The sequence below is a fragment of the Malaclemys terrapin genome, chromosome 2, assembly GCF_027887155.1.
Source record: "Malaclemys terrapin pileata isolate rMalTer1 chromosome 2, rMalTer1.hap1, whole genome shotgun sequence".
In the NCBI taxonomy this organism is placed as follows: Eukaryota; Metazoa; Chordata; order Testudines; family Emydidae; genus Malaclemys; species Malaclemys terrapin.
This window is the reverse complement of record NC_071506.1, coordinates 65746656-65772175: the sequence shown is the minus strand read 5'-3', so window position 1 is coordinate 65772175 and position 25520 is coordinate 65746656. Positions and strand designations below refer to the sequence as shown.

Sequence of the window (25520 nt, the reverse complement as noted above, 5' to 3'; positions counted from 1 at the left end):
CTGATATGCATTATTAAATATAGACTCTCCAGAAACCATGTGAACTCTTTGTTTATATCATGTGATTCCATATAGATTTTTTGGAGGAGGGGGGATGATTGGGGACACTTCTGTATGTCAACGTACTGGAACAAGGAGTGTACAAGGGTCACCTGGTGTCATTCTTGCCCTGATTCTGTTTGGTAGGTCACGGACAGATTAAATAAATAGTAAATGGCATATATGTACATGTAAGAGATTGCTGTTTAAGATTTGTTTTCCATAGTTGAATAGTCCCTCATTTAAAAAAAAAAAAAAAAGTTCCTTTTAGATATCTAATGATTGTTCAGGGCTTAAACCGAGGGTTCTCAAACTAGGGGTCAGCACCCCTCAGGGGGTTGCAAGGTTATTACGTGGGGGGATCGCAAGCTGTCAACCACCACCCCAAACCCCGCTTTGCCTCCAGCATTTATGATGGTGTTAAATATATAAAAAAGAGTTTTTCATTTATAAGGGGGATTGCACTCAGAGGCTTGTTATATGAAAGGGGCTCACCAGTAAAAAAGTTTGAGAACCACTGGCTTAAACCACAACAATTAGGATTACCTGTGAGTTGTCTAAAAAGTGAGTTTTCCCATAGGAGGAGTGCCTTTTATTTTTATTTTTTATTTTTTTAAGGCAGTGGATTTGTCAGAGAACATGGACTCACACACAATTGTGCTGGTAAAATTTTTGTGGGGTGATTCGGTCTATATACGCTGCTATTATCCCACAATGACATTGTGAATGTGATTGGTACATTTTATTGTCTGAAAAAAATGCTAATAATGGTAGCATTAAAATGGCATTATAGTTTCATAAGGCAAAATTCTGTTCCCGTTGCAGTGATTGGTAGTGTTTACACTGTCGTGAATGGGAGTCAGAATCTGGTGTGTAATTCAGAGAATGGGGTGAGGAGGAGTGCCCTTAGGTACGGCTGCTCTCTGTTTTCAGTTATGAGCTAGTATTTGTAGTGACAAGGCAAGATACTTTTCAGAGTAGGAATCCCTGAGCAGAGCCCCAGCAGAGGTGATTTGCAGTTCACCTATACATAAGGAAATGTCCAGATGTCAGGTTGAGTGGTTTGCACCCAATCCATTGATTACCACTGAACTGCTCCCTGTAATTTATAAAAGCAATGACTCACATCTTAAAAGTGAGGTGTTTTGCATAATTGGAGTTTTGGTAGTACCGTAGTATATTTTTACATAGAGTGAAAGCACTTTGGCTATGAAAACAATTTATCAGAACCTAGTGGAGGGACAGGTGAGCCACCTGTGCATCTGATTTATAGTGTTATTAACAGTAAGTATTTTGGCAGTGTGACTATAACAGATACTTTTATCATAACACCTCTGTACACCTTTCATCCTCAGAATCAGCAATGCTTAAGTAAATTAATATGTATACAGAAGCTATAACTGATTTTGCAAAGGACCCAATTACATGATAGGGTTTTTTTTATTTTATTTTTAATTTAATTTAATAATGGTAGGATACCTTAAAAAAAGTTCAGTGATAAACAATTAACTTGGGACAGCAGATATTGAAGTAAAACCACTCTTTACACATTGGCTATTCCAGGTCAATAGCATACCTTTTTAATAGCTGAGTTGGATATTTGCGGCACAGACAACATTATAAGAAAGGAGATTGTTGAGGAGGAGGGACATTTGTGAGCCACACAGATACACACTTGCACTCTTTAAAATGTAATATTTGTTACTGTAACTTTTATAGTGTTGGTGATGTGCAACATTTACATGTTTCTCAAATAGGCACATGAGTATCACATTTGTAAAGTTCACTTCAACCTAACAAAATATATACAGAGTAACGTCACTGTGATATATAACAGAGTAAACAGCCCTGAACCCAAACCTAGACCTCAGGTTTGGGGTATCTGTAAGATGATTTGTATTTCACTGAGGGTTAATTTTAATTCTTTGTCAAATGGTTCTCTGTCTTCACCTCCTCCTAGACCCCCCCTCAAAAAAAAGAAAATCATTTCTTGGAGGTTGCAACATCCCAGGTCTTAAAGTATCTTTAGTTTCATATTGTATTTATAAGAATCTCAACAAAGTGAATATTTTTAAATGAATATAGTTTTCAGTTGATTGGTACATTAGGAAAGCAATCTGTCATATATAATACTGAGAGAAACGAGATCTGTGGTGCAGATCTGCATGTTTTAGAACACCTGGCCATCTTTACTGTAGTTTGTATGTTTTGAGAAGAGTGCCTTTTGCATTGTTTATTTTAAAATGACTACATGTTTGCTAGTTTCAAATAATGGCATCGTTATTTAGTTCCACTGAGTGGAAAAAGCAAGATTGTGTGACTTAGATATCCTGTGCTGTTAGTTTGCCTGGAATGCCAGCCCAGATTTTATTATGAGAAAATGTATTTCTTCTTTTGGATATGCAGCAGAGGTGGAATGCATGGGGAGGGGGGGGAGAGGATGCAGGGCTTGAGCATGCTCACATGGACTGAGCATGCTCAGTAACACAGTTGAAGCTGGCTGCCCTTACTCCACCCCCCCCCCCCACACACACACACTCTGCCCCTCCCACTATCGGCAGGCACAGGTCATTTCTGATATGCAGTGCAGGAAACAGCACCTGCTGAGGGCAGAACTAACCTTAGTTTGGCTAGCTAAAGAATGTTGTATGCAGTCCAGTTGCGTTAAGTATTATTGCAAATGTGTAACTGAATGTGGCTTGCCAGGAGCTGTAAAGAATAAATCACATAATGGTAATCCAGTCTACAATTTCACCATATGTGATATGTACCACAGAAACTGGGAGACTGCACAAGATTCCCTATAGGCTACGTTTATGTCACGGAGGTCATGGAAGTCACGTAATCTGTGACTTCCAGAGACCTCTGTGACATTAGCTGCTTCAGCCCCAGGGGCTGCAGGACTCTGAAGCTGACAGCCAGCGCGGCCCTGGAAGGGTTTTAGCGACCGGCAGCAGCAGCGATGGAGGCCTCCTGCAAGGTTCCAGCGATAGGTGACAGACTCCTGAGGGGACCTTCCTCAACGTTCCAGTGATGGGCGACAGCCTTGCACAGGGAGCGAGGGAGGAAGCCTCAGGCAAGCGGCTGGGGGTGTCCCATTTTCTCTTTGGCAATATGGTCACCCTGCAGCTCCCCGCCGCCGTGATTAGAGGGGGAACCCACAGCTCCCAGACACCATGATAGTGGGGGTAAACCATGGAGTTGCAGTAGCAAAAGTCACAGACAGGTCACGGCATCTGTGAATTTTTGTTTATTGCCCATGACCTGTCCATGACTTTTACTAAAAATAACCATGACATAATCTTAGCCTTACCTATAATTAAACTGCCCATTTCCTAATATATGATTATGAAAAAAATTCACTTGATTAGGGAATAACTATGGAGTGGGATTTGTCAGACCTGGTTCCTAATTTTGCTCCAGCTCTGCCCACTGGCATGCCCATTTTGTATATTTGGCACACTCACAGTAGTGTCATTGCAGTAGTAAAGCAACAAGAAGCTTTGCTCAGCATCATGTGGACAGATGTGCACTCTGCTGAGCTTCCACTGGGAGCTGAACAACTACCTTCATTCTCTGCACCTTCACAACCATCTCAGGAACTTGTAGAATTGAGCCCTAACTGTTCTTTTAATAAAGAAATGTTATTGTTTGTTTGTTTGTATAATCATAGCACCTGGGAGCCCCACTCATGGACCAGGATCCCATCATACTAGGTGCAGTACAAACACAGAACAAAAAGACAGTCTATGTCCCAAAGAGATTATGCAACCTTGATAATTTCGCTTAACTGTAGAGCTACCATGAACGTTTCCTTATCCTTGCTCTGGCCCCACCATGGAGAAATTGTTGGTCCTTCAACATGCACCATACCCAGTGATCGGGGGGGTGGAGGGATAGCTCAGTGGTTTGAGCATTGGCCTGCTAAACCCAAGGTTGTGAGTTCAATCCTTGAGGGGGCCACTTAGGGATATGGGGCAAAAATAAGTACTTGGACCTGCTAGTGAAGGTAGGGGGCTGGACTTGATGACCTTTCAGGGTCCCTTCCAGTTCTATGAGATATGTATAGATAGTATATCACACAATTACACAGTCTATTCATATAGTATACATCAATGGTTCTCAACTAGGGGTACACATACACCTGAGGGGCACACAGAGGTCTTCCGGCGGTACATCAACTCATCTAGATATTTGCCTAGTTTTACAACATGCTACATAAAAAACACTAGTGAAGTCAGTACAAACTAAAATTTCATACAGACAATGACTTGTTTATACTGCTCTATATACTATACACTGAAATGTAAGTACAATATTTATATTCCAATTGATTTATTTTAGAATTGTATGGTAAAAATGAGAAAGTGAAAAATTGCTTACTATCTGTGCTGTGACACTTTTGTATTTTTATGTCTGATTGTGTAAGTAAGTAGTTTTTAAGAGAGTTGTAACTTGGGAGTACGCAAAATAAATCCGACTCCTGAAGGGGGTACAGTAATCTGGAAAGGTTGAGAGCCACTGGTATACGTTGTCCAAGTCAGTAGTAAACCCTAAATATTAACAAGTAGTATAAGCATAAGACATTCCCGTTGCATTAAAAACTTTTTTTTTGCTTTCACAGTGCTCTAGCAGGATCCTACCTACCTCACTGAACTGGTCTCCATAAAATATAGGTGTCCTCTCATAATAATAATAATAATAAGAAGAAGAAGAATGAATGCCTTGTGCATCTAAGTAGGTGAACAGTGCCTCTTACACACATATGTAACTCTCCTCCTTAATTCTTCCATGTCACTCCATTTTGTGTGTGCTCTGGACTGCCACATTGTGAGGTGAAGCACTGTGAAGCAATGCAGAAGAAACTAAGGGAACCTAAAACATAAGAAAGAAAATATACAGGGGACATATAATGTGTAATAAGAAGGAAAGTTCTTAGTTTTTCAAAGAATAAGAAAAGGAATGATGGGATGAAAGGTTAACAGAATAGATCACGGGTGAAGGATAAATAGAGGTTGAGAATTGGGGAGCAAAATAATTGGTGTGGTGGAGAGGGAACCATCAAGAAAGTAGGCACAAGCAGAGTTTCTATTTTGAATGTGTACATTCTAATACATTTCATTGCATTTCCCTGGCACATGCCCACAGCTGGGTTGACATGAGTAGGGATGATGGAATGCAGAATGCTGAGGATGGAGTGAGTCGAATGGGCACTGTCGTTGTTGGGCATGTAAGTGAAGAGCCAAGATTGGTTATTTTTTGTTTCAAATGACATGCCTGGGTATCATTTTCCTCTCTTCCCATGTGTTGCACCCTACCAATATTCTAGTGCCTGCTCCTATTCTCCAACTTCAGACCTTCTTAAATCACTCCTGAAAATTCATTTCTGCAGCATCACCTGCAAAAAATTAGAGTGTTTGCAGCTGGAGGGGATGAGGAGGACACAGAATCCCCCTCCAAAAAAAAAAATCACACACAAGTGCCTATTTGAACCAGCAAGAGATGTGTACCTAAAATGAGTAACTCTGTAATCATTATTGTGACATTACACTTCATATTCTTTATGGAAATATGCTTATAATATGGATATAGCATAACTGAGATGTACTTTATGCAAGATGGCTAATGTAAGATATCATTGGAAAGGTTATGATTTACTGAATATGATTATCCAATTTGTATGCCTGTATCATATCTGTATCTGAAGTTAGAAATATTGACCATGTATCTGTATTTCAAATGTGCTACTTTGGGTGACACCTCCAACTAGCCCTTCAGGTACAACAATGAAAGACAATGGACTGTGAAAGAGCTTAGTCTTCCTGTGGACTCTCCAGATAGCCTGCGAGTAATGACTGCTGCAACCCTGCAGAGACATGAGTCTGAGTCACCTGGTACTGGACACCCCCCCCCTTGGAATGCCAGTGTTTTTCCACTGGAAGACAAAGGGTTCTCACCATACACAAAAGCTATATAAGGCAGAGGAGTAACATCATTGTGGTACTCCTCTGCCTCCCCAGCTAAAGAGACACTGAAAACTACCTGGAAGCAAGAACTGAACAGGGGAAAGAAGAGTTGAGCCCAGGCTGGAAGGCCGTCTAGCTTGTGAGTAATAATACCTGAAGTTTCAAACTGCAGGCCAGTGCAGCTGACTTTCAAGATTCTCTGTAGTTTGTCTCTGACAATATTTAGAGTGAGAAATTACTATTTGTAGCCAATTTCTTTAGTGAATCAAGCTTAGTTTGCGCGTTTTGTTTTATTTGCTTAGTAATCTGCTTTGTACTGTTTGCTGTCCCTTTAACCATTTAAAATCTGCCTTTTATCGATAATAAATTGGTTTAGTTTATTGTTAAGTTCAGTTTGTGCAATTTCTAACTGGGGATGGGGAGCAAGAAGGTGTGTATATCTCTCTTCACATTAAGGAAGAGGGTGAACTTTTATGAGCTTGCGCTGTGCGGATTTTTCTATACAACGCAAGACAATATACCTTTGGGTTTATCTCCCAAAAGGGGTGTGCACGTGAGTGCTGGGTGAGTCCACTCACACACAGCTGACTTCAGTCTGCATCTGCAGCTGGGTGTGGCCCAACTTGTGTGTGTGTGCTGCAAGAGGCCGGAGAGCCTAATTCAGCAAAACAGGGAGAGGGAATCTAGGCTGGTGGAGCAGGAGAGGCTCAGTGAAACCCCAGTACATCAGGTGGCATCTTGGATGGGGGAGTTCCAACCTGTCACAATTATCTCCTAACATATGTCCTTCCTCTCTCCTCCTCTTCCTACTGTGGGTTTGTATTATATCCTTATCCATCAAGTCCATTATTGTGATAGTAGACTCTTCAGGGTTAGGGACCTGCCTTCTGTTTTTTTTTTTTAATGAAGAACTTAGCATATGTTTAAAATAATTCCATCTCAGTAGAGATTAAAATTCAGACCCCGAAACAGAAGACACACACAAACGCTAGTAAAAAGTAAGGTTCAAATCTAAGATCAACCTTTGTTCAAGTCTGAAGTGGAGAATTAATCCTTGAACTCCACATCTTATGCTGCTTCCAGATTCTTTGCCCACAGAATTGCCTCTGGTGCCTTGGAGAGCTCTGATGCAGATACCATATACTCCTCCAGCAAAACCCAGACTCTGTTTAGCAGGGCAAAGAACAGTTGGAGATTGGCTCAATGCCCAGAATCTGCTTTTAATCTTTACAAAGGCCCTTTTTTCCCCCCAGCAGCCCTGGAGTATAGTTGGGGAAATACCCAAGACTTTCTCCTTGAGAGCAAAATGAATGATTTCCTGAGACACTTTCAGTATAGTATTTCTGACACCTAGCAAATCACGTGTTATGAATACTGGCCTAGGAGAAGTTTTCTGTCAGCAGATTCTTCCCCGGTAATATTTTATTTGTTTGTAAAGAATTTGAGGAACCTGAGCGGATCTACTATAAACAGACTAGCTAGACATTTTGAGGGGTGGAGGGAGATGCTAAGACACCTGATCTCTCTTCTTAGAGCTCTCCATTAATTGCAAGCTGGTAATTGAGTTAACGTTCTCCAAAGCAGTGTAACTAGTTTCAGAGTATATAAGGCAGAGTATCACAGGTTGACAATATTTGCAGTCACCTAAGTGCACTTCAGCTGGCTGGTTTTGGGGTTGTGTTTTTTTTTTTTTATTATTTTATTTGTTTGTCTTAAAAATTAGTTCCATCTTTCCCTCACTGCTATGTAGTGACATCCAAACAATATTGAGCTTTTTGTAAAGGCTGCTGATTATCTTAGATAATGCTGCTTTTGGCTTGGGACTTGATTCTCCACTGTCTTACAGTCATTTATAACTTGTCAAATTGAATGTTAAATCAGAAAGATAAGAGTTTCACACCATATAGGAGAACCCCTTAGCTCTGTCGAGCCACATGTCTCTCTCTTTCCCTTACTTGTGGTAATAGTCTGCCATCTCCCCAAGCAGATGGGTGAACTGAGGTTTAGCCTTCCAGCCAAAACTTATATTAGAGTCCTTTCCCTCTTGCTGATAGACAAACCAGTCCACAAAACTGCATTAGTTCTTCACCTCTGATCCAAGATTGCCTTCTCTGAGTTCAGCTAGCACTCCTCACCTCTTTGGGCTATGCTTCCTCTTTAGAGGCCCTCCCAAGGACCTGTCTATAGTCTGTTCAGCCCTTGTAGAGTCAGGAGCTCATTTTCCCTGTTGATACAAGGTTACTCACCCAGCACCTCCCTCGGCCCACGCCACTTCCTGCAGCCCCCTGGAACGGCAAACTGCGGCCAGTGGGACCTGCGATCAGCCGAACCTGCGGACGCTGCAGGTAAACAAACCATCCCAGCCCACCAGCGGATTTCCCTGACAGGCCACGTGCCAAAGGTTGCCGATCCCTGCTCTATCCTGTACCAAGCAGCATTTGTCCACTTCACTCAGACCCCTGGGCCACCCCAGGGATTCCTATACCACAACTCTATGCCTTTTCCACAGCCCCCTTCTTGGGCTGAGTTCCTCTATCTGGGTCTCAGTTCCTACATGACCGCCATGGTCTGCCTTGCAGTCCCTCTTCGGCCAAGCCCCCTTTCCTAGCACCTTAGTTGGAGATCCATCCTCTAAGTCTGACCTCTCCCTGAAGAGCTACTATAGAGCGCTACTATAGAGCAGCTCCCAGAACTGCCATCCTCCTTTGAGTCTTTTCTTCCACTAAAGGCATGCATCTTTCCTGTAGTGTTGCATGCTACTCAGTGGTCATGTGATCTAGCCACTTGATCATTTCCTTATATGAGATGGTTTGAAGGGAAGATTTTATTTTATAGCATCTTGAAGCTTACCACTAGATCTAGAACAACTAGAATTCAGGAACCTTCAAAGGGACAGCAAAATTAAAGTGTTATATAATGGCATGTAAAATAAAAATTGGTTGCAAAGATGAAATGAGAAGAAGTGAGTAAGAACTGATGGAGAGGGTGGTAGACTGGGAATCAGGAGTCCTAGGTTGTATACATCCATTGGTGAAAGCACGAATAGTCAGATTTTCTAAAAAATAGCCTCTGATTGTGTGCACCCAAGTTTGGATCCCTGGCTCTGATTTTCAGAAGAGCTGAGCATTTGCATCATCCGTGATCTGTTTGAATTGTGGGTGCTCAGTATCACAGATATAGAATTTCCTGCACTATCCTTAAGGAGACCTTGTTGAATTTAAATGTAAGAAAGTTTGGGATCTGTTGTGTTAAATGAATGATTTATATATTATTGTGCGATGGGATTGTATGTTATCTCTCTAGGGAGGAGATGAGATGTGAACTCTGGGAAACGTTATGAACGTCAAAGGACTATACTGAACACTGGGCCAGACAAGAATAGACTTCTGGGACAAACAGGGTCAACTGGTTTGCTTGGGGAATCTTTATGGGGAGGTGAATGCAAATTCCCCACCTTCAGTTATGCAAAAACCCAGGCTTTTGAAGCTATGCCCTTGAAGAGGGGCCATTATCTGCTGCTCCCAGAGTCTCAAGAACAAAGGCCCAAGCTGTATAAAGGAAAGACTGTTCTATGCGTGGGTGGTCCTAGTTCTGGGCTAAGGCTGCTATGGACATTGTAATGACAGAAAAACCTCTATGTGGTATTTGAAGGACTGACTCTGACCAGAGCCCGAGTCGGAGGTGATCTCTGGTGAGCTTTATTAGCATGTGTGTAGGTTCTTTTATTGTTTTAACATGTTTTCTCTGAAACACTTTCACCTTAAGAATAAATGTACTTGCTTAGAAAGAGCTGTGTGGTAACTTGTAACTGCTGGCAATTGCGGCTGGTGGTAGCCTTCGAAGAGAAACCAAAGTGCAAACACTGGCCTGTTTAGGCAGTGTGGCCTGTTGCACAGTTCCCTGCCTACAGTGTGAGCCTGGAAAACCCCCTGGTCAAGAGGGAGAGAGACATGGGTCTCCATCCAAGAGAGTATCAGAGGGGTAGCTGTGTTAGTCTGAATCTGTAAAAAGCAACAGAGGGTCCTGGGGCACCTTTAAGACTAACAGAAGTATTAGGAGCATAAGCTTTTGTGGGTAAGAACCTCACTTCTTCAGATGCAAGTAATGGAAATTTCCAGAGGCAGGTATAAATCAGTATGGAGATAATGAGGTTCGATCAGGGAGGGTGAGGTGCTCTGTTAGCAGTAGAGGTGTGAACACCAAGGGAGGAGAAACTGCTTCTGTAGTTGGATAGCCATTCACAGTCTTTGTTTAATCCTGATCTGATGGTGTCAAATTTGCAAATGAACTGGAGCTCAGCAGTTTCTCTTTGGAATCTGGTCCTGAAGTTTTTTTGCTGTAAGATGGCTACCTTTACATCTGCTATTGTGTGGCCAGGGAGGTTGAAGTGTTCTCCTACAGGTTTTTGTATATTGCCATTCCTGATACCTGACTTGTGTCCATTTATCCTCTTGCGTAGTGACTGTCCAGTTTGGCCAATGTACATAGCAGAGGGGCATTGCTGGCACATGATGGCATATATAACATTGGTGGACTTGCAGGTGAATGAGCCGGTGATGTTGTAGCTGATCTGGTTAGGTCCTGTGATGGTGTTGATGGTGTAGATATGTGGGCAGAGTTGGCATCGAGGTTTGTTGCATGGGTTGGTTCCTGAGTTAGAGTTGTTATGGTGCGGTGCGTGGTTGCTGGTGAGGTACCATCCAAGAGAGGTAACAGCTGAGGAGCCTAGAGTGACCACAGAGTGGGAATACAGGTGCAGTTGCCCTGAATTGTGACACTCTGCATGTCTTAAAATCAGACTGTGTCCACTTTTAGGAACCCATAATTAAAAGCCATTTCTATGAAAAATTGACCCTAAACCTTTCAGTGTCAGAATTTACCCATTTGTAAAAATGTGTGCAATAATACACCCATTGATAATAATATGTCTATGTTATAATAATTTATATGTGGTCTGAGGTCTTGGATGGAGAATGCTATGCACTGACGAAGCAGTTATTATATGTACTATTTATTAGTGGACCCCCTTGACTGCTTTGTTTTAAAATAATCTGATTTACTTGCACTAGTCACAGTAAAAACTGAGATGAGACAGACAGAAAGATAACTTAATCAGAGTTTAAAAAACATGCAAGACCAAGATTCTTCAGTGTAAGATAACTGGTCTTCAGTTATGAAGGTTCCAGTTACCTTGTTGGGATGATTGTAATTAACACTCAGCTTTTCCTCCAGCAGGGAGAGGAATGATGCCATACCATCATGGAAATACCAATCCCAGTTTTTCAGTCAGATAAGATAGGCAGTAATAGGATGTCACAGCCAAAAATTCCAGTCATTTTAAAATTCACATAAACCAACAAACTACATAAGCTGAATGCAGTGTGGTTGGAGCTGTATTGGTCCCGGAATATTAGAGAGACAAGTTGGGTGAGGTAATTGTATTGGACAAGCTTTCGAGCCACACAGAACTCTTTAAGAAGCTTGTCTCTCTCACCAACAGAAGTTGGTCCAGTAAAAAATATTACCTCACCCACCTGGTCTCCCTAAAATCATGTAAGTGTCTTGAATAGATTTGGTAGTTACTTTTCTGCTGCCAATACCTGAGTTGGAAATATTGACTTTGGCGGTAAATTTGCACCATAAGGAGCATTTAAAAGGTCACTGCTGACACCAGTCCTTTCCTGTGAAATGGGAAAAGTTTGCACTAAATGAATTGTTAAATGAGTGCCTGACACCAAATGTTTAGAGTCCACTGACTGGGAATCTACCATTAGACTTGTATGGCTCTATAGCTTTTTTCTGTTTCTGTCTAGAGATCATTTTGGGTAAAGGAACAAAAAAAGCTCAAGAGGAAAAAGGGTTTGGGATAACTAGACAACTAGGGATCTTTTTAACTATCAATTTTGCTTTCTTGTTTTCAACCTTAGAGTACTTTTGTTGTAAATAAGTTGCTGCGTGGCTCTGAAAATTCTTCACTTGTACATCCCACATGCTAACCACCTGCTGTATTATACACTCACTGCATTCCTAAGTGAAAAGCTGATTGTATCTTTGAATTCTTTTTTTTTTTTTTCATTTACATGTAAGGTAGCTAGGCATCTTTCCATAGTAAACTCTCAAGTGTATGTTTGCATATTCTGCTAGAGAGTTGTAATCTCCTGGTCAGTTCAAATAAAGTTGCATGTGTTGGGTTTTTTTTCTTCTGGAGATATTGCCATACTAATGCTGTTTAGGGTCAAGTTCTCACTAAACATGGGAGAAAGAAAAAAACCAAACAGATTTTAAACAGCCAGCCAAACTATATTTATATATAAATATTTTATCGTTGTATAAAGAAGGCAGGCTGCAAACAACATGCTGCATTTCACTGGCAAGATGCTGCTTTAGAAAATAATTAAAACATATTTTATAATTTCATTCTGTTTTCCTTTCTCTCGGTTTTCTTCAGCAAAGTAAATAGTCCTTTTATTTGTTTCATTGTCTTACTTGGATTGGAAAACCTCAAGGAAAAGCAAGTTTCTGCAGGACGTGATAACATAGGTGGTAAAGGGAACTGAATATAAATACACATGAATACCATGAATTTTGAAGTGTTTGGCTATCCAGTTCAGCTAAATAATCAACAACTATTCTCTCTCAAGGGGCAGAGAAAACACTTTTACTTCTAGACTAAGAGCCCCTGTTCCTTTGAGCCATGGCTAGAGAGAGAACTGTCCTCCTTAGAGACCCAGCAAACCACCCCTAACGCTGCAGGCTCAGCAACCTATTCTTGGGGCCCACATATCCCATTTCTGGTTTGGGGAGAAAGAAGAGCTATTTCCAGCTGCCGTGAGACTGAACCTTCACAGGAAAGAGACATCAACCTCGTTCTTCTGGTTTCATGGGGAGGGGAACAAATAAGTTGCCTCACTTACCCCTAGCTCAATAATCACCCTTGGTTGGTCTCAGCATGTAAGAGTGACAAGATTTAGGCGTTCCCCACACACACATTTTCCCCAGGTCCCAGAATCCCCACACACAACAGTAATGTTCTAGTGAGAAAGATGTGCTTGTAGATGTCTTTGGAGAGTGGCTGTGGCCTACTTCCCCCCTCCCATGCTCTAACTTACTCCATCAGTCCTTCTGGGAATAGGAATCCCTATCTCTTTCCCCATATTGTATCCACGACAGGGTCATCTGGAAGTCAGACAAGTTGACCACTCCCTTCCCATTCTGCAACAGAATTGGGAGACCAAGACCTGGCTCTGCTGCTTATTGGCACTTCAAGATTCTGAGGCCAAGACAACATCACGTGCTCTGAGCCCCTGGGTAGTGTTTCCCATAGTCTATTGCAATGTCAGCGCTGGAGTGTTAAACGGATAGTAACCAGCGACAGAGCCATCAGTGAGACAGAAGAGTGTTTTCTGGCTCTACTAATAATAATTAAAAGTGAAGATCTTAGATTTTAACATTTCTGGAATGTTAAGAAATGCAGCCTGATCAAGGGGAGAAGTTGCGAGTTCACTCAGGAGAGGAGCATGGAGAATGTATTATTGTTAGCTATTATTGTATTATTGTTTTTATTTCTTTCTATTACTGTGATACCTAGAGACTCTAAATGAAATCACAGCACCATTGTGCCAGGCATTGTACAAATATAGAATGACTTTATTGGTGTAGGATCAGGCAAAATATTAAGGCTTACCAGTCTTCTTGGCTCCCAGCCTTGGGCTCATTTCTGTAGAACATTCTAGCAGGGGTACCACTTCTTTTTCAACAGTTTACACATCTTTACATTTAAATCCAAACTTGGGCTAATGGCTGATTTGGTAACCTTGGAAAAATTAACTTTGTACAGTCTGAGTTTAAAGCACAGATTCTAGTCTTCTGTTTGGTCAACTACGACTTCTGCCTATCCAACTGAAATGGAGGTGTCAGTTGTAACTCAAGAGGTACCTTAGCTAGTGCACCAGGTTCAGTTTAGTGGGTGTCACAGTTTTAAGAGGCTCACATCAGCTTGCTTCATTCTCTCTCAATATGACCATTATGTTGTCTTGAAATCTTTTTTCGTGTATAGGAAGTGAACAAGAAACAGGAAGGCTTAGGCAATTTTTTTATGATTTATCCCTGGCTCAAAATTAAAAATACATCCAACTCCTACTCTTAAAATTACTTAGTAAGTAGTGGGTATCAGTCTGAGTTTTAAGAAAAGCTCATCTGTCATGGCTTTGACTTGTTAAAGATTGTTGAGCAAGATGCTGTTGTGGGCTTTCTTTTCTAAAAGATCATTTTGTGGTAAACATACTACCTGGCCTGTGCCTGTGTTCATATGGTACAAGTCTTATTCCTGAGGGAATTCTGTGCCAAAAAAAATAATAAAAAAATTCTGCACCAAAAAAATAAATAAAAAATCTGCGCACAATATTTTAAAATTCTGCAAAAATCAATCAATAAATGTGGAGACTTGAGCATGGCAGTGGGGTCAGGGCACTGGCTGCATGGCGGTGGGAGATCACCGTGCAGCCCCCTCACCTCCTGAGATAGGGACTCAGCGGTGAAGCTGCACCCAACCCTTACACAGAACAAAGGCCTAGCCTGCCCCAGAAACACCCCATGGCCCTGCCCCTCCATGCCAGGTGCACTAGGTGTGGGCAGGCAGGCTCAGCCCAGCAGGATCCAAGTGTGGAGGGGCTTAGTGTGTGGGGATCCAGGTGTGGAATGAGAGGGTTCTGTGGTGGACAGTCTGGGTGCAGGCAGCTCAGTGGTGGGTCTGGAAGCATAGGGGCTTGTTGGGGGCTTCTTGGTGCAGTGGGAATGGGATTCAGCAGGGGGGTCCAAGTGAAAGTGGTTGGGGGGGGATCCGAGTGACTCATTAGGGTGGTTCAGGTGTGGGGGGGTCCAAGGTGCATGCTCGTCGGAGTGAGGGTTTGATGCTCCTGCTTAATGGGGGAGCCCCAGCTGCTGCCGCTGCCACCAAGAGGATGCCACATGCCGGGATTCTGCTTCCCCCCATTCCCCTATCCCCCGTTCTCTTCTCCATCCCCTCCTCACTACCCCCTTCCCCATCTCCTCCCTTCACTCCCACATCTCCCTGCCCTAACCTATCCCCTTCTTTCACCACTGCCTGTTCCCCGCTTTCCCCATTTTCCTTCCCTCATTTTCCCCGCGCCACCCTGCCCCTTTGCTCTGCCCACTGCGGGCTCTTACCATTGTACAGAAAACAACCAGCACACATAGAAGGGGAAGTGGACTGGCACTAGGACCCAGGAGATGGCATTCAGCTGTAGAGTCAGGAACCCAAACTGCTATCTTCCCTCACCCTGGCAGCTCTGTGCCTGCAGAAATGGGGTGGCTGTTGGGGGGGCATTGCCCCCTCCCCCTCATGGTGATTTACTGCTGCTCCAGGTGCCCGAAACCAGGTGTCCACACTGCCGGGGAGGGGCGTGTGACTGCTCTTGCAGCTTCCCTTTGCTTCCCCGTCACTTTCTGCAGGGAAGCAAAGAAATCTGCAGAGCATCATGATTTCTGTGCCCAGGCAGTGATGCAGAATTCCCCCAGGAGTAAAGTCTGCCGTCACTGAGTTTTATAAATTATTTAAAGCAGAGGAGAGAATAAAGGATGAAAATAAAGGGGGATAAAAGTAAGTTTGTCAGTAGTGCTGAAGAGGACACTGTTCAGTGACAGAAATCTCCTCCATACCCTAGATCAGGTAAAATAACAAGATCAGGAGGCTTGCTGACTTGAAGAGAGCAAGTAGTTTTCATAACCAGTGTACATGGCAGAACTACACCCTCAGTTAGAAATACTGAACTATGAATAGTCCATACAGACTAGCAAATGTTCACAAGCCATACAGTACATCCAATGTGGAAAAAAAAAAGTAGTAAGATGCACACGCTTATCTTATTTGTTACCTAAATCACACATATACAGGAAGACTAAACCATAGAGCTTTCTGCTCCAGAAACAGGCCCAAAGGAGAATCAGAATAACCAGAGAAAACTCTTCATTAGTTGTTGGTAGTTTTAAGTCTTATTTTGTTTTTGCAGCCAGCTCGAAGTGAGTAGAGGCTCACAGCATCAGCCTACTGGTGATTCACAGTAGCAAGAGTCCCCAGTGGGTGTAGCATCAGTGTAGCTGGTTCCTACAGGATCCTTCTTGCCTCCCACAGAGAGAGGAGCAGTGTATGCGGTGCTCCAACTGTCTTCAGCTGGTGTATGGGCTCTTGGGGACTCCCCTAGGCTGCTGTATCATGCACCTGAGGCCAGACAGAGAATCAGGGAGACACAACCAGCATGTCACAGATGCTGGCCTGTAATATCTAACTGGCGTAAGCACATGAAACATGAGACTTTTCATTTTACAACTGTATCTACATAAGTAGTTTGGAATTGAACAGAATTTTGTGTGTGACTATTTTAATTATGTTAATTCAAGTCATCAGTGAAATAAGATTTCATGCTTTTAACTGTACTTATAAGTGGCTAATGGTTTTGACTTAAATTTTCTACTTATAAAGATTTGGGGCTAAATTCTGCACTGATTTTTGTGTGCAATCCCATAGAATACAGTGGGGTTGCATAGGTGTAAATCAGTGCACTCTCTGTCTCTCTTTCTCTGTCTAATCTAAACTGTGCTTTAGGTATTGTGTTGATTAAGAAGTTTATCTAGAATATGTCACTTTAAGAGCAATATGCTGGACTGACAGACTGCTGGGAGAGGTTTGTTACCAATACAGTTAATCAAATTTAAATAGTGAACTTAACATATGGCTGTGCTTGAGGCACTTAGTAGATTGTTTCAGATTCAGTCTCTGATTACATTGCCATTACACTGTAGTCCTCTACAAAATTTCAGTTTGAAAATCTGAACGCATCTTCCTCTAAGTTTTCCCAGGGACTTCTACCCTGCCACAAACCATGGGCCTGTTGTTGACTGGCCTGTGCATAGGTGCACTGGAGGGGGGAGGACTCAAAGATCTTTGCCTAGCTACACACACAAACAAAAAACAGTGCCCCAAAAGCCACAGTTTGCCCCACATATGCCATACAGAGAATGAAGAATATTATTAGGGGTGTTATTGTTTGGGTTTTTTTTAAATGCACTTCCTGTGTTGGAGTAGCATTTAAAGCCTTAACAGTAAAACTGTGTGTGTGTGAGAGAGATACTATAAATATTGTGCAACAAAGAATAATTAAGCCAACTTCCTTGATTATTTTTAAATCTTTCATCCCAACAACCACATTCCTAACTCCTTGTTCCTGTATCAGCTTTGCCTGCTAGCTCCATCTGCAGTGTACATTTCTTTCACGGTCACTGAACAGAATTATTGGTCTTTTGCTCCATATCATAGACATTAGGTACCAGCAACGTGATTAAAGGCTCCATGGAACATTGATTTGCTTCTTTATTTGTATACCGTTCCAAGTCATTGTTATCCTGGGACCCAACCCAAGTTTGGTGAATCCCTTGTGACATGACCTTTTCTAGCAATTTCACAGTTTACTTCATATGCTCTAAAGGAACCCTTGAGAACTGGCACAGTTTATTTTTCGTGGAGCTAGATGATTGCAACAATCCACTGACAACAAGGCCACAATCTCATTGGCAATACTTGTGTTTTCTGTTACCTTGACCTCAGTCTTTCATTTTAGGAGATTCAATAGGATACAGATCTTTGCAATTATGTCTACCTCTGTTCATTATATAAGAACATCTTCATCCATTACAGTTCACATTGACAATCCCATCATAAATCTGTATTCCTTGTAGGTCCCTTTTGCTCTTTGGAGTAGTGAGCTAGCACAAGTGTGATATATTTTGAAGAAATATTGCCATATCTTGCCACAAGTTAATTTTGCCTATTTATTGTAAATTATTTAAAAATAGATTTAAATATATGATCCGTTACATATTTATTCCATGTATATATGGCTCAATCTATTTGTCTGTAGCAAGGAGGAAACGTCCCTTGATGAGTGACAACTTCTTGTCTAAAACTTTCTCACCCTTATAGGTAAGTATGCTTTTCAGTGTCAGCCCTGTGTTAATCAATGTAGTGTTCTTTATTCAGTCTGCTCCACTGTCACTGCTGCTGCTTGTAGACGGACCAGTCTTTTCAAAATGAGTGTTCAAAACTTTGTGGGTGACTGTGAAACTGACAAAACTCAAGGCAGTTTCACATTATTTCTGTGAAAAGCTGTGGCCTGCGGCAGAGGGAGAATCTAAAGCCATTCACATGGGAGGAGTACACAGACATGGAGGATGGGGTAACTGAGTATTCTCATATGGGTTTCTCTCCATCTCTTTTGTTGAAGCTGTTCCACTTTAATAAATAATTTAATATTCATTGAGCCAGAGAGAGAGAGAGAGAATGAAAATCACTCTAAGTCCAGGGGACAGGACACTCACCTGAGAGGTGGGAGGTCCCTGTTCAAACCCCTCCTCCTCCTCAGGCAGAGCAGGAAATAGAAGCAGGATCTCCCAGGTCTGGGGTGAGTGCCATAATCACTGGGCTAAAGGTTATAAGAGAGGTTCTCCTCTTCTTCATCCTGGCTGTTATGTGTGAAGTTAAACACCTGCCTAACTCATTCTCGCAAAAAATGGCTTAGACCCCTTAAGCTGCCTGACTCCAGAAAAGGGGTTCCCAGCTGTGGATTACAAGCAGAGATAGAGGCCTCCCTGCAGCCTGTATTTAAGTGCCTAGCTTCATGATAGGGGAAGAGCTTAGGATACACCTCTTTTGTCAGCATCTCCCCTTGGCTAGTTTAGGCAGCTCTGTGCCTAGTGTGCTAGCTTTTGTGGATTGCATTCTTAGGTGCCTCTTTCCCCCCATGCATTGTTGTAGAGAGCCTATATGCCTAACTTGGGTTTTGTGAACCCCAGTGATTTTCTAGGCACCTAAAAGGCGTTGCAAAACCAAAGTCCTTTTGTGGATCCGGCCCCAACTGCTTTATTCCTTAAAACTGCTAGTGGTTGGGCTGATTTTCAGGGTCTAGTCTTGGGGTGTCTGTGGTGCACAGAAATTTTCTCTCTAGCCACTGCATTTAGCCTTCAGGCTGGTAGGTGTTGGGTATATTTCTCCAGTTGTGGGTGGGTATAGCAGAAAAATGTGAGGAATTTTCATTCCTTTACCTGAGTCATTCCCTTAGTTAACTATTCTGCTGACTGATGTATAAACCAGAGTAGAATCCAGCTCACTCTTCCATAGTTGTAATGTATCTGTTGTGCTAACAGAAGTCAAAATCAGGGGGGAAATTGCCAGTGAAATAACCAGTCAAAAATTGAAATACAGCTAGAGAGCCATATCTGCTAAGCAAGGACATTCATCATGTACAGTTGCTTTTTTAAACCTAGCCACACAATGAGGATAGTGATAGTTATTAGTTAATATTTATTTGTTTTAAGAATGCATATTTAAAACATTTGTGTCATAGCAATATACTATACAAATGTACTGATTACTTTTTTCCAAATTGTTGTGTACAAATATATTGATTAAAGGGAAAACTTACCCATAATTTTTAAATACAATATGGTGGCATTCTATATGCCCTAAAAAGACTGAAGATATTTTAAAAAGTCATCAGTAGACCTAAAATCCAGAACTTTTTGACTAATTGGATTCACAAGAACTTTTCCAAGTCAGTAATGTTTCCTGTTGTTGAAGGGGGAAAGGTACTCCTGGGGGAATTCTGTCTCACTGTGTGCATAATTAATGAATCACACATATTTTTAATTTTTTGTGCAGAAAAAAAGCTGCTGCCGGAAAGTTGCTGCGGTTCCGCATTTTACCCACCAGAAGGTGCTATGGCGCTAGAACAGAACAGCCTCCCCGCCAGCCCCAACAGAAAATAACTTTGTCTGGAAAGTTGCTGCAGTTCTCCCTTTTGCCCACCACAGGGTGCTGTGGCAATAGAACAGAGCAGCAGCTCCCAGCCACCTAGGGAAGAAGAAAGAGACTGCCTTCTTCATAGCCCCTGTCAGGCCAGGTCAGGAGACAGACAGTGTGGGGCTCCTGGGGGGGTCGGGTTCATAAGGGCTAGTGGGGGAAGACAAACTGTGGCAGGGGCTTAGGGAGACCAGATAGCAAGTGTGAAAAATCGGGATGGGGGTGGGAGGTAATAGGTGCCTATATAAGAAAAAGCCCCAAATATTGGGACTGCCCTTTAAAATCGGGACACCTTGTCACCCTACAGGGGCTGAATGGGAGTGAAGGCGCAGGGCCACATGGTGAGAGGGGAGGGAATGCAGGGCCACATAGGGACAAGGGAGTGGCTGAAGGGGGCACAGAGACACATGGGGACAGGGAGGGGGTTCAGGGCCACATGGGGATGTGGGAAGTGGGTGTCAGAGTGGCGGTGCAGGGACACATGGGGACAGGGGCAGATGTGTCTGACTGAATGTGAGAAGCCAGAGGTCAGCCAGGGTCTGCATTGCTTCCAAACAATCCCTCCCCATCCCTCCAAAAAAACCTATTCCATACTTTTCCCATCCATACCTAACAACCCACCAAGTTCACACCCAGGGTCCTTCCCAGCAATGATTTCCCTCTCCCTCAGCTCCTCCGTTACCCCTGACTCCCCCAAGCTTTGCACTGCTTCTGAGGGGTGTGGGAAATACGTTTCTGTATTGTAGTTTAAATGAATTATTACTCAGAGTTCTGTATTAATATGTCTAGTAAGGAATCTATTTGTCCAAAAAACATTTCCTGAATCTTTTTTGTTGTCTGTATTGTTACAGACATATTTACTGACAGGTATTTTGAAATAAATGACCAAAAATAATTGAAACTGGTGTGATTATATTGTGTTATTTTGACAAATAAAATGTGCAGGATTTTGCAGAATTTGAAAAAATTGTGCATAGAATTTTTAATTTTTTGGCGCAAAATTCTCCCAGGAGTGGGAAAGTATGAAAAAGGTGAAAAATGCAAAGTGAAATGTACAGTATTGGCTGGCAGTGAGAGTATTATGTTACAAGACAAATATTATGGTATAAATATCAATGTCTAAAATTTAAAGCTGGTCAAAAAAGGTGCAAGGTTTGTTTTTGTTTGTTTTGTTACTGAAATTCCAAGTTTCAATCTTTTTTTCAAAAATCCCTACTACTTATCTCTCAGACTCCGCTTTGTGGTGCATCTCCCAATAGTCAGTACAAATATATTATGAAAAGTAAATATATACTTTTGTAATAGTCCTAGAAGAATTTGAAAAGTTCTTCTGATCTCATTTCTTAAATTGGGAAACTTTCTACTTTGTAACAGTAGCATGCTAAGCTGCACTCCATCACGTTCACTGAGCTGTAGTAGTGTTCACATGGGGCATTAGTTTATGGCAAGCTGGTGTGCTGTAAAGCCATGCCCTGGCTTTCAGCACAGTAACTTGCTGTGTAAGTAAGTTCTAGTCCTCCATCCTGCTCCAGGAGGTAAATTCAGTGGCAAAACTCTTATTAACTTCAGTGAGAGCAGGATTGTGCCCTAGCACTGTGTGAGTACTGTAACGGGGCTACATCAATAAGAGAGAGCCTTTTGTAAAATAGGATTATCGTGCTTGCTCTGTGGGTCTGAACTTGAAAGACTTCCTCACTTTCAAATGCCATTGACTTGATTCTGAGTTCCAGATGTGGAAGGCTTATAGCAGGGATCAGCAACCTTTGGCACGCGGCCCATCAGGGAAAGCCGCTGGCGGGCTGGGACGATTTGTTTACCTGCAGCATCCACAGGTTCGGCCAATCACAGCTCTCACTGGCCGCGGTTCACTGTTCTAGGCCAATGGGGGCTATGGGAAGCGGCATAGGCAAAGGGATGTGCTGGCCGCCGCTTCCCGCAGCTCCCATTGGCCTGGAATGGCGAACCGGCCAGTGGGAGCTGCGATCGGCCGAACCTGCAGATACTGCAAGTAAACAAACCGTCCCAGCCCGCCAGCGCCTTTCCCTGACGGGCCACGTGCCAAAGGTTGCCGATCCCTGGCTTATAGGAATATACCATATATGATGTACTGTTTTTATCATAAAATATGCCTATGACTACCTTGAATCAACTCATATTAACATTCATTAATTTTGAAAAATTCATTAAAATGCCCTTTCAGTCCTTGGAAAATGCTGCTGAAGTAGATGACTCTGGGGTCAATGACTAGGAAAGCTGAATCAATGTAGTAGTTTTAAAAGGAACTCAGGTTTTTTCCCTCATCGTCTAGAAATGGCAGAAAGTTGTTGGAAGCTTGTTTTTTATATATTTTCTTATGAAAATATTTACATTTGTTTGAATGTGCAGTTGTGTGTGACACAATGGCTTAGTGCATAACTTGAATACTTTTGAAAATGTAGCCCCGTTTGTTTTGTTTTGAATGAACATATAACACTGCTTAGGCTCAACATTGCAGATATGGCATAGAAGGGTTTAAGACCGAGTTCTGGGGCTTACCAAATGTCTTATGATATACAGTCCATAGTTTCTTCAGTGTACAGCCAGGTTGCTTCTATCATTTATCTGCTAAAGTAGTTAGAAATATGTCTTGGTTCCTTGCGTGGTTTCCCTGTTCTTCCTTCTTCCTCTGCAGTAGCACATGATGTCTTATCTCATGTTAATGTTATGTCCCTGTGTTCTCTTACATCAGGGAATTATTTAACTATGTTGAAAAGTACCTTTGCATTTTTCAATTTCTTACATCATTCCTACAGGTGGCTGCTGTATTTCTGTTTTTTGTTCTTTCTTCCTTTCATAAAGACAGTTATCCTAGTGGGGTTTGTAATCCTGATACCAGGAAGGAAGCCAGTATTTTGCACTGCATTTTTACATGTACTCTTTTGTGGGAAGGTATATGATTCCAACAGGCTTTTTCTGATCTCTTGCCCTATATCTTTGAGAAACCTGTTCTAATGATAAAGACAATTTTTCTTTGACCTTCAAATGGTGTTGGTGGTTTTGTATGTGTTTAATCTTAATGCTTAAGAAAGAAGGTTCCGGTGAGGAAAGTGAAGGTTCATGTCTTGGTGTCCTCAATCAAATAATCCAGTGGGGTTTTCTTTGTTCGATTTTGTTTGTTTTGTTTTGTTTTTGTGCAACGTCTGTACTTTATCTTGTTGCTGTCTCTAGTAGAAAAAAGACTTAGAATCAGCTAGCTGTGATAACCTGTAAAAATAAATAAATTAAATTAAATAAAATGTGCTCTTTCCAAGCAAGCCCTTTCAACCTTAAACATCTAGAGTCTTCAGTTACGTATATATTTTACTAGTTATATCCTCAAACACAGAGGAAGCCTTCAATATTTTTGAGTCTAACCACAGCACTTCGATGTTGTTTTTAGGGTTCTGGCAGGTGAAATATATGAAAGTTTAAAATCCTTTGTCCATCATTAAAGCTATTAAAAGAAAAAATACAGTATCTTCTCTCTCTAGAAATCAGTGAAGGAAAAAAGAAGTGTAACAAAAGAAGTAGCTTACTGTTAACTGATATAGGGAAAACAGCTGAAACCAGAGTGTATGGAAGGGAGACAGAAGCTGCTTTTTAACAAAGAGTCTACAATTCTTTGGGAATGTACTTCTGTCTTCATCAATAGCTCATGAGTAGAGCTTGTGTAATCCAATTTATACATTATACCTGGATTATAAACTGCAGTCAGCTATGAGGCACTTTTGATGTTTCTTGTGTGTAAAAGATGCTATAAAAATAAATAATAATCAGTGTTAATACATCATATATCACAAAACAATGGAATCTGTAACACGCTTCACTGATATTCAATTTTAATTCATTTAGTAGAAGGCATTCCACTTTCATCTGCTTCCAGTCACCAAATGCAGCTCTTGAAGGTGAAGCTATATAACATGTGCACTTCAATTGGCAACTGTTTGTTGTTTATTCCAAGACAAAAAGTTGTTAAGGTTGAGAGTACATATCAGTAACTTGCAGGTAAAAATGAAGTCCAAAGATGATGTAATTATCTCAAAACCAATCATTAGAAACCCAGGAAATTCAGAATTAAAGACACACATTTTCCATACTTTTCCCCTTCATGGTGTCATTTTGTATTGGATTTATTTATGTATTCTCAGATAATTCCTTCTATAATCAGTGCTCATACAAAGCACATGGAGTGCTGCAAGTTTGGGGAAGACGTGTGTGTTTCATACATAAACAAGATGCTGAATCCCAGCTTTAAGTGCCAAATGGAACTCAGACTTAGGTATGGAGTCACAACTAGCAATGGTGAGTACTTAGTAATTAGTATGACAGTAGTGTCTAGAGACCAGACGCATTGGTTTGGTCAACACTGCAGAGTTCGATCAATGTAGGGCAGCTTATGTTGACCTAACTACGTCAGTGTCTACGCTACAGGCTTGCTCCCGCTGATGTAAGTGCCCTACTACACTGACATAATAACTCCACCTCCACAAGAGTTGTAGGCTTACGTTGGTGTAGTTAGGGTGACGTAGTGTCTGTGTAGACATTGCATCACTTACATCGGCTGTTGGCTAAAATTTTTGTTAATTTCACAGCTCTGTGCTGGAGCCGTGAAATTGACAAAAAAGACTAGCAGGCTCCCTGCTGTGAATCCTCTACCTGGCTCACAATTTGGGCTGTCACCCCAGGGCGGGTGTGGAGTGCCCCCCAGACTCCCAGCTGCTCACTTCCAGCAGGCTGCTGTCCGGGCTTTCCACTCCCTTCTGGGAGTCCTGCTTCCCCCGGCTCTCCGCTCGTAGCTGGGTTCCTGCCCAGCCTCCCTGCTCCAAATCCAGCTGCAGGGCACTGAGAGCCTGGGCTCCCAGCTCCCCATGGAGCTCCCAGAGTGCAACTGCTCTGAGCAGAGATAATAGCAGCATGGAATTGACAAGAATGTCAGTTTCACTGCTGATAGGTTCTGTGCTGTGAAATTGAGCCCCCGCAGGGCTTACAGCTGGGGCTGTCACCCCGGGACGGATGGGGGGCTCCAGCTGTGAGCCCTGTGTGGCTGTCAGTGCCCCACAATGTCTCACTTCAGTCGGTGCAAGCATTCCCGGTGAGGATGTGCTCTACTGGCAGAAGGAGAGTAGTGTGGACACCAACAGCAGATTAAATTGACTTAGTGGTGGCTGTAGATCGACCTAAATTAGTAGTGTAGACAAGCCCACAGTTCCTAGCCTAAAGACTTTACACGGAGTCTAAATAGACAAAATGCACAATGGATGGGAAGGGAAACAGGTACAGGGAGGTGAATTTGCACAACAGGCAGTACTAGGAGTAGAACCCAGGGTTTCTTGACTTATAGGCCAGTGTCTTATCCTCTACCTCACACTGCATTTCCTGAAAAGATTCTGCTATTAAGACTTGTACCAGGAATTTGCAAGATCACTTTCTCTAGAATCAGCTATTAAGAACTTGGCAATATTCATCTTTTAAGGAAGGATGGTCTTACGCTTAAGGCACTAATCAGGGTCTCAGAAGACTGAATCCGTTTTCTGGTTCTGCCATAGACTTCCAATGTGACCTAGTCAAGTTATGTAGTCTTTCTGTGCCTCAGTTCCCCATCCAGGGGTGATATGCAGGTAAATAAA

The 25520-nt window shown here is 42.2% G+C and overlaps 1 protein-coding gene across 4 annotated transcripts in view; it reads left to right on the top strand.

Annotated features, from left to right (window-relative positions):
• The window catches only part of FAM110B (family with sequence similarity 110 member B), a 173669-nt gene that overhangs the window by 134284 nt on the left and 13865 nt on the right, over nucleotides 1-25520 (top strand). Inside the window, exon 3 of one of the 4 annotated variants that reach the window (XM_054018041.1) lies at nucleotides 6060-6144. The exons of the other annotated variants lie outside the window; for them this stretch is intronic. The gene's annotated coding sequence lies outside the window, so the exon portion shown is untranslated. The remainder of the gene's footprint in view (nucleotides 1-6059; nucleotides 6145-25520) is intronic. 4 annotated transcript variants of the gene reach the window in all.